The sequence below is a fragment of the Triticum urartu genome, chromosome 5A (assembly GCF_056163025.1).
Source record: "Triticum urartu cultivar PI428250 chromosome 5A, HENAU_Tu73, whole genome shotgun sequence".
Taxonomy (NCBI): domain Eukaryota; kingdom Viridiplantae; phylum Streptophyta; class Magnoliopsida; order Poales; family Poaceae; genus Triticum; species Triticum urartu.
Window position 1 is genome coordinate 119,393,389 of NC_141877.1, and position 8,105 is coordinate 119,401,493.

The window sequence follows — 8,105 nt, forward strand, 5'->3', positions numbered from 1 at the left end:
TGAAAACATTATTTAGTAACCTTTTTATTAATACAAAATAAATATGAAATGTTATTTACCCCAAACTAGTTTTTGGTGGTATGATATATTGTGATGTGATTTGTGGGCCAACTCTCATGTTTTACAAAAATCATTTGTTGCCCAAACAATTAGCTAAAACAGAAAAGAAAAATAAGAAAAGGTAAAACAAAACAAAAAAAGAGGAAAGAAACCCCCCCTTCTATGCCTCGGCCCAGCAGGCCGACGGGCTGCCAGGCCGGCCCACCCCGGTCCCCCCTTATCCCCCCACGCGCTCGAAACCCTAAACCGCTACCCACCCCACTTTCCCCACTCCCCTCGATCTCCCTCTCCCTGCCCCGTTCTCGATCGGGAACGGGCGCCCCCGACGCCGCCCGTCACCCACCCCGTCGCACCTCCGTCCTCCTCCTCGGCGTCACCTCGCCGGCGCCGCCTCACCGCCCCGAAGCCCGCTGCCGTCGCCGGATCGACCTTGTCGTCGCCTCCTCGTCCTCCTCCTCGAACACGCTGCCTTGTCCCCTACCCCGTCGTGAGCCCCGATCTCCTCCTCTCCTTCTCTCTCGCACGCCGCACCTGCGCCAGGAGCTGGCTCCGACGCGCTCCTGACCTTCCCGCCGCGCCCGCACACTGCTCGCCTCGCTCCGCCAATGCCCAGGTCGTGCCTTGGCCGCGCTCCCCGCGCACCAGGCCGCGCATCCCCTGCATCTGCTGCTGCTGCTGCCGCCATCCGTCCCGCCCCGCAGCGCACCCGTAGTCTCTCACCGTGCCCCGACCTCTTCTCCCTCCCCACGGCGCCGTCCACCGCTTGCATGCGGCCTACCTCGGCCTCACGCACGCGCCTGGGGATGGAGCCTGTCGCCGGAGCCCCTGGCTCGTTCGCCGGCCCGACCGCGCCTCCCCGCTCTCGCAAGATGCCGCCGCTGCAGCTGCGTTGCCGCTGCCGCATGCTGCTGCCGTCGCACTTTGCCCTCATCGCTGCTGCGCGCTGCTGCTCCGCTGCTAGCCCTGGCTGCCGGCCCCCTCCATGCCCAGCCGCCCGTCGATGCTTCCGACGGCTCCGGCGAGCCACCCCGCGCGCATCGCCGCCTCTGGCCGAGCCTCTAGCACCCCGCGTGCGTGCCACCACACCTCCCTTCGCTCCGGCCGGCCTCGTCGTGCCGCCCTGCTCCGGCCACGGTCGCCCGCGCTGGCCACGCGTCGGTCCCCTTCCCCCCGTTGACCGCAACGCCCTGTTGGGCGGGCTGGCACCCGCGCCCGTTTCCCCGCTGCGCCCGACCCGCTATGCCCCCTATGGGCCTATGACAGAGGGGCCCACCCCCAGAACGTATAGAAAATGAAAATGAAAAAGAATTAAAATAATAATAATAAAATTAATTAAAATATTAATTAATTAACTTAATTAATTCTGTTAACTAACTATTAAACCAAATTAACCTGCTAATTAATCTAACTAAACAGTTAGTTAGTTTGATAGGCAATGACATGCGGGACCCACATGTTAGGTTGACCAGGTCAACTGCTGACATCATGCTGACGTCAGCAAACATTGTTCTGGATAATGTTGATTTAAATAATTAAATAAATCTTAAAAATGATTTAAATCTTTTAAAATTAATATAAAATAAACCGTAGTTCGGATGGAAAAACTTTGTATATGAAAGTTGCTCAGAACGACGAGACAAATCCGGATACGCAGTCCATTTGTCCGCGACGCAACCGTAGCATAGCGAGCATGCAACTTTCCCCCTCCGATTCATTTGTCCGAAAACGCGAAACACCGGGGATACTTTCCCGGATGTTTCCCCCCTTCACCGGTACCACCTCATACCGCGTTAGGGCACTCCTAGCACCGCTACTTCTCATGTCATGCATCGCTATGCATCTGTTTGCTTAATATTTATTGTTTCTTCCCCCTCTTCTCTCGCTAGACACCGAGACCGGCGCCGCTGCTACCCAGTACGACTACGGTGTTAACGACCCCTCTCTCTCGCCAGAGCAACCAGGCACGCCCCCCTGGATCACCAGATATCGCCTACTATCCTCTATACTGCTTGCATTAGAGTAGTGTAGCATGTTACTGCTTTTCGTTAATCCTATTCTGATGCATAGCGTGTCATTATTGCTACAACTGTTGATACCTTACCTGCAATCCTAAATGCTTAGTATAGGATGCTAGATTATCATCAGTGGCCCTACATTCTTGTCAGTCTGCCATGCTATACTATTGGGCCGTGATCACTTGGGTGTTGATCATGAGTTTATACTATATATACATACTATACATGTTGTGACTAAAGTCGGGTCGACTTGTTGAGTACCCGCAAGTGATTTCGATGTTGGGGGTTGAAGGGGCAGGTGGTTCCACCCAGGTAGTGGTGGGCCTAGGTTCCTGACGGCCCCCGACTGTTACTTTGAGGCAGAGCGACAGGGCAGGCGAAGACCACCTAGGTGAGAGGTGGGCCTGGCCCTGGTCGGCGTTCGCGGTTACTTCAAAATAACATGCTTAACGAGATATGGGTATTTGATCTGAGTCTGGCTACTGGCCTATACGCACTAACCAACCATGTGGGAACAGTTATGGGCACTCGACGTCGTGGTATCAGCCGAAGCCTTCGTGACGCCAGCGACTGAGCGGCGCGTGCCGGGTTGGACTGGAACGCCGGCTCTTGTATAAGGGAGGCTAGGTCTGCTCACCGGCTGTGTATGCAACGTGCAGGTGTGCAATGGGCGATGGGCCCAGACCCCTGCGCCATAGGATTTAGACCGGCGTGCTGACCTCTTTGTTGTGCCTAGGTAGGGTTGTGACGTGTTGATCTTCCAAGGCCGAGCATGACCCAGAAAAGTGTGTCCGGACAAAAGGGGATCGAGCGTGTTGGGAAATGTGGTGCACCCCTGCAGGGAAGTTAATCTATTCGAATAGCCGTGATCTTCGGTAACAGGACGACTTGGAGTTGTACCTTGACCTTATGACAACTAGAATCGGATACTTAATAAAACACACCCTTCCAAGTGCCAGATACAACCGGTGATCACTCTCTCACAGGGCGACGAGGGGAGGATCATCGGTTAGGATTATGCTATGCGATGATACTTGGTGAACTTACCATCTACTCTCTTCTACATGCTGCAAGATGGAGGTTGCCAGAAGCGTAGTCTTCGACAGGACTAGCTATCCCCCTCTTATTTTGGCATTCTGCAGTTCAGTCCAAATATACTACCCCTTTCATTTGATACCCATGCATATGTAGTGTAGCTCCTTGCTTGCAAGTACTTTGGATGAGTACTCATGGTTGCTTTGCTCCCCCTTTTCCCTCTTTCTATACCCGATTGTTGCGACCAGACGATGGAGTCTAGGAGCCAGACGCCATTGTCGATGACGACTGCTACTACTCGGGAGGTGCCTACTACTACGTGCAGGCCGCTGACGACGACCAGGTGTAGTTTAGGAGGATCCCAGGCAGGAGGCCTGCTCCTCTTTTGATTTGTATCCCAGTTTGTGCTAGCCTTCTTAAGGCAAACTTGTTTACTTATGTGTGTACTCAGATATTGTTGCTTCCGCTGACTTGTTTATGATCGAGCTCTTGTATTCGAGCCCTCGAGGCCCCTGGCTTGTAATATGATGCTTGTGTGACTTATTTTATTTGTAGAGTTGTGTTGTGATATCTTCCCGTGAGTCTCTGATCTTGATCGTACACGTTTGCGTGTATGATTAGTGTACGGTCAAATCGGGGGCGTCACAGGGTGCACGCTAGAAGGAGGGATGGAGAAGAATTGCGTGGCGGCGCTAAGATCGGGAATGGTGCGAAACCATATGATACCGCGGCGGCTAGGGTAGAGCCTGTCAGGTCGGTCGTGCGAGTAAGACCAAGTATAATAGTAGTAGGCCTTTGGCCCAAACCCCACGTCCAAGTCAATAATAGCCCCACTATCCAAAAGAATCGGAAATGGCTGAGTAATTAAGGCGTCCGTTAATTATTAATTAGTGTCTTAATAAATTTTCCGACCAACAAAATATAGACCACGTGCATAGCTTTTGTCCTTGGACAGGCTCATTCCCAAAGAGTGTGCGTGTAGGTTTCCGATTATCATGCTCATGCAAATGCTAGAATATCACATTATAAAGTGGTGCAACTCACACTCACCTACTCCCTCCTTCCATCTATATAGGGCCTAATGCATTTTTCGAGGCTAACTTTGACCAAATGTTAGAGCAATAATATATGACATGCAACTTACACAAAGCATACGGTCAAATTCATATGTGAAAGCACTTTCCAATGATATAATCTTCACATTATACATCTCATGTACTATTAATCTTGTCAATAGTCAAAGGCGGTCTTGAAAAACGCATTATGCCCTATATAGATGGAAGGAGGGTGTAGCAGTATGGGACTAAACTTTAGTCCCACCCACACCACACTTAGAGCATGCTTAATAGTATAGCCAACATCTGGCTATATGAATTTGACACATCATCTAGAACCAACCTAATAGCCTGCTAGTACAATAGTTAGTCCCTTTAGTATAATACTATATTATTAATAATGGCCCTACCTTTTGTCTCACAAAGTATGTTGGAGCTCCTCCTACAATAGGCTACAAGTTTACAACCCGCTTCTCTTCTCTCTCCTCTTCTCTCTCCTTCAACTAAGCACAAATACTATATTTAAATCCTTATAGCCTGCTTATGTCATCTAATTGTAGTACTTGCTCTAAAGTTACTCTCCACTATGTAGTCTGAAATGCTGGGCATGCAGCAGGCGGTGCCCTCGGTCGGTGCGCCGCTTCAATGGCGGAAGTAGTGAGAGGTCGCGTCGCCCTGACTTGCCATCAATGTGGAGCGGCGGGCTCAGCTGGCGCTGGGCGGGAAGCGCGCGTGGGAGGGGGAGCGGTTTTTGGTGGGCCAAGAAGGTGAGAAGCCAACTTGGGATCGGTCCGGACGGGGAAATATCATGTGCTCCCATACTCACTAGTTTCATGCATATGACACTAGTCTATGTTACTACTCCCTCCTTTCCAGTTTATAGGGCTTATCTCAAAACCTTAGTTTTTCCATTTTATAAGGATCAGTTTGGTTGTTCCCCATCACAAGTTTAGATTTCAAGGTGCATTAAATAATTGCATGCAAGTATTAAGAGAAAATTGAAAATGCATGTACTTTATGCATGCATGCATGATACTACTTATAGTTCATACCCGCACCTAGATGGAGGGAGTACTACTAGTTGGCATGCATGATACTATTTATAATACTCCCATTACAACCAGCCTGGTAGAATTAAAATACCAAATCTAAATGGTCGCCACCCGATCTCTTTGTCCTTCTCCAGCATCCGGCAGAAGAAGAATCATGCAAGACACCGGCTATATTCGCCGGTGTCACCTCGGCGGTGGCCTTCATGGGATACAATCCGCGGTGGCCTCTTGTGTTCTACTTCTCCTCGATGATGGCGGCGGGCGGGGATGTGTTGCCCGTCACCTCATTGACATCCGTGTAGCCGCATCACCTCATCGACATCCGCGGCGGCTTCTTTCTCTGCCTGCATGTCGCGGCTACGCGCGCCTCGACGGTGGATGGCGCAGTCGCAGACACTGGAGGCGTTGTACGACGCGGCGGCGTCGAGGGCAGCAACGATGCCCGTGCCGCCGTGCTCCCCGACAAGCCGACGTGGAGCAAGCCGGCACTCTTCCTCGAGCTGTATTGGAGAGGCCAGCTGTGGAACCACGCGCTGGCTTAATGCGGCAACTGCCTCCGACGGGCTAGGTGAGGTTGGTGGAGAAGCAAGCTGCCTCGCTCGTAACTGCCGGGCTCGGAGGGCCACCCAGACGGCTTTTATGCCAGAGAACTGCTCTTCCCGCTCGTCGGATGCCGCCACGGTGTTGTGTTACTATAGGCCCAAAACAGTGTTACTCGTCATACAGTAACATATTTTGAGATGTGTTTCATTAGACCGTGTTACTAAGCGGTGCCACTGTCACATATAGTAATTGTTACTATATAATGAAAATTGTGTTACAGTTACAGTATAGTAACATGCATATTATGTGTTACCAAAACCATTGGTAACACGTCCTCCTCGACTAGTGGCGGTGAGGAACGGAACGACGACGCGTCCTCCTCGACTAGTGGCAGTGAGGAATGGAACGACAACGCGTGACCATCCGCGCGTTGAAGCGAGCGGCGCCTAGGGCTTGGGAGGGGGTGCCATGGTGGTCGATGTGAGAGTAAGGGGGAGGAGATAGCGATGAACGTGAGCATTCTTACAAATGCCGTGGGAGGCGCAATATTTATAGCGAGCAATGGAACACCTATGTAATATATGGACTGAGCTTCACTGACTTAACTGCAGGTCCAGTTGTGTCACTGAAATGCGGGCCAGATGCCTGTTGGGCCCACATGTCAGTGACCTAATGCACCTACAGTTAAGTAACTGAAGCAGCTATGTGGGCATATTTGTAGTAAATTACGGGTGAGGGAAGGGTTGGAAATATTGCTGGTCACAACGGATTGGACGAGCGCGGGGGAGGAGAGTCATGCTTGCAGATTTTTTCCACACGGGGTGGAGTGGTGGGACTGCTAGAGGGAGAAGGAGAGTCAAGCATGCATTCAGATTTCAAGGTGCACTAAATTATTGCATGCGACGATTAAGGTTGGCCATAGTGGTGGTAATGTGGTACTCCCTCCTTTCTGATTTATAGGCTTAATTTGAAAATCTTTTCAACCAAGGTAGATGATGAATGGTGGAATTAATTCCGTAGTTTGCAAAAGTACTTAATTAGTACTCTCGTTTTTCTCAAAAATTTGTGTAAACCGATGCATTAATTACACCACATGCATGCATGACCACTGCTATAAAAATCTCAGTTGGTGGTGATGGTATGTCTGCCTCTGGACAACGTGAGTCGTTCAATCCACTTGGAACTGACACGTCTCCGTCGTATCTATAATTTTTGATTGTTTCATGCCAATATTATACATCTTTCATATACTTTTGGAAACTTTTTATAATATTTTTGGGACTAACATATTGATCCAGTGCCTAGTGCCAGTTCTTGTTTGTTGTATGTTTTTTGTTTCGTAGTAAATCCATATCAAACGGGATAAAAACTGATTGAGATTTTTTGGAATATATGTGATTTTTGGGAAGAAAAATCCACGCGAGACGATGCCCGAGGGGGCCACGAGGCAGGGGGCGCGCCCCTCACCCTCGTGGCCACCCCGTAAGGTGGTTTGTGCCCTTCTTTCACCGCAAGAAAGTTAATATCCGGATAGATATCATGTTAAAGTTTCAGCCCAATCAGAGTTACGGATCTCCGGGAATATAAGGAACAGTGAAAGGGCAGAATCCGAGAAGGCAGAAACAGAGAGAGACAGATAGACAGATCCAATCTCGGAGGGGCTCTCGCCCCTCCGCCTCCATGGAGGCCATGGACCAAAGGGGAAACCCTTCTCCCATTTAGGGAGAAGGTCAAGGAAGAATAAGAAGGAGGGGGCTCTCTCCCCCTTGCTTCCTTCTGGTGGCGTCGGAACGCCGCCGGGGGCCATCATCATCACCGCAATCTACACCAACACCTCCGCCATCTTCACCAACATCTCCATCACCTTCCCCCCTCTATCTACAGCGGTCCACTCTCCCGCAACCCGCTGTACCCTTTACCTGAACATGGTTCTTTATGCTTCATATTATTATCCAATGATGTGTTGCCATCCTATGATGTTTGAGTAGATTTTCGTTGTCCTATCGGTGGTTGATGAATTACTATGATTGATTTAATTTGCTTGTGGTTATGTCACTGTCCTTTGGTGCCCATCTTATGAGCGTGCGCGTGGATCACACCATAGGGTTAGTTGTATGTTGATAGGACTATGTATTGGAGGGCAAGAGTGACAGAAGCTTCAACCTAGCAAAGAAATTGATGCATACGGGATTGAAGGGGGACCAATATATCTTAATGCTATTGTTGGGTTTTACCTTAATGAACGTTAGTAGTTAAGGATGCTTGCTAATAGTTCCAATCATAAGTGCAAAGAATTCCAAGTCAGGGATGACATGCTAGCAGTGGCCTCTCCCACATAAAACTTG

The 8,105-nt window shown here is 50.0% G+C and overlaps 1 long non-coding RNA gene across 1 annotated transcript; it reads left to right on the forward strand.

Annotated features, from left to right (window-relative positions):
* Positions 1–321: 321 nt before the first annotated feature.
* LOC147970521 (uncharacterized) lies at positions 322–3,786 on the forward strand. The gene is made up of 3 exons (XR_015603241.1): positions 322–547; positions 1,947–2,021; positions 3,359–3,786. It is a non-coding gene; the product is annotated as an uncharacterized LOC147970521 (long non-coding RNA).
* Positions 3,787–8,105: the final 4,319 nt, after the last annotated feature.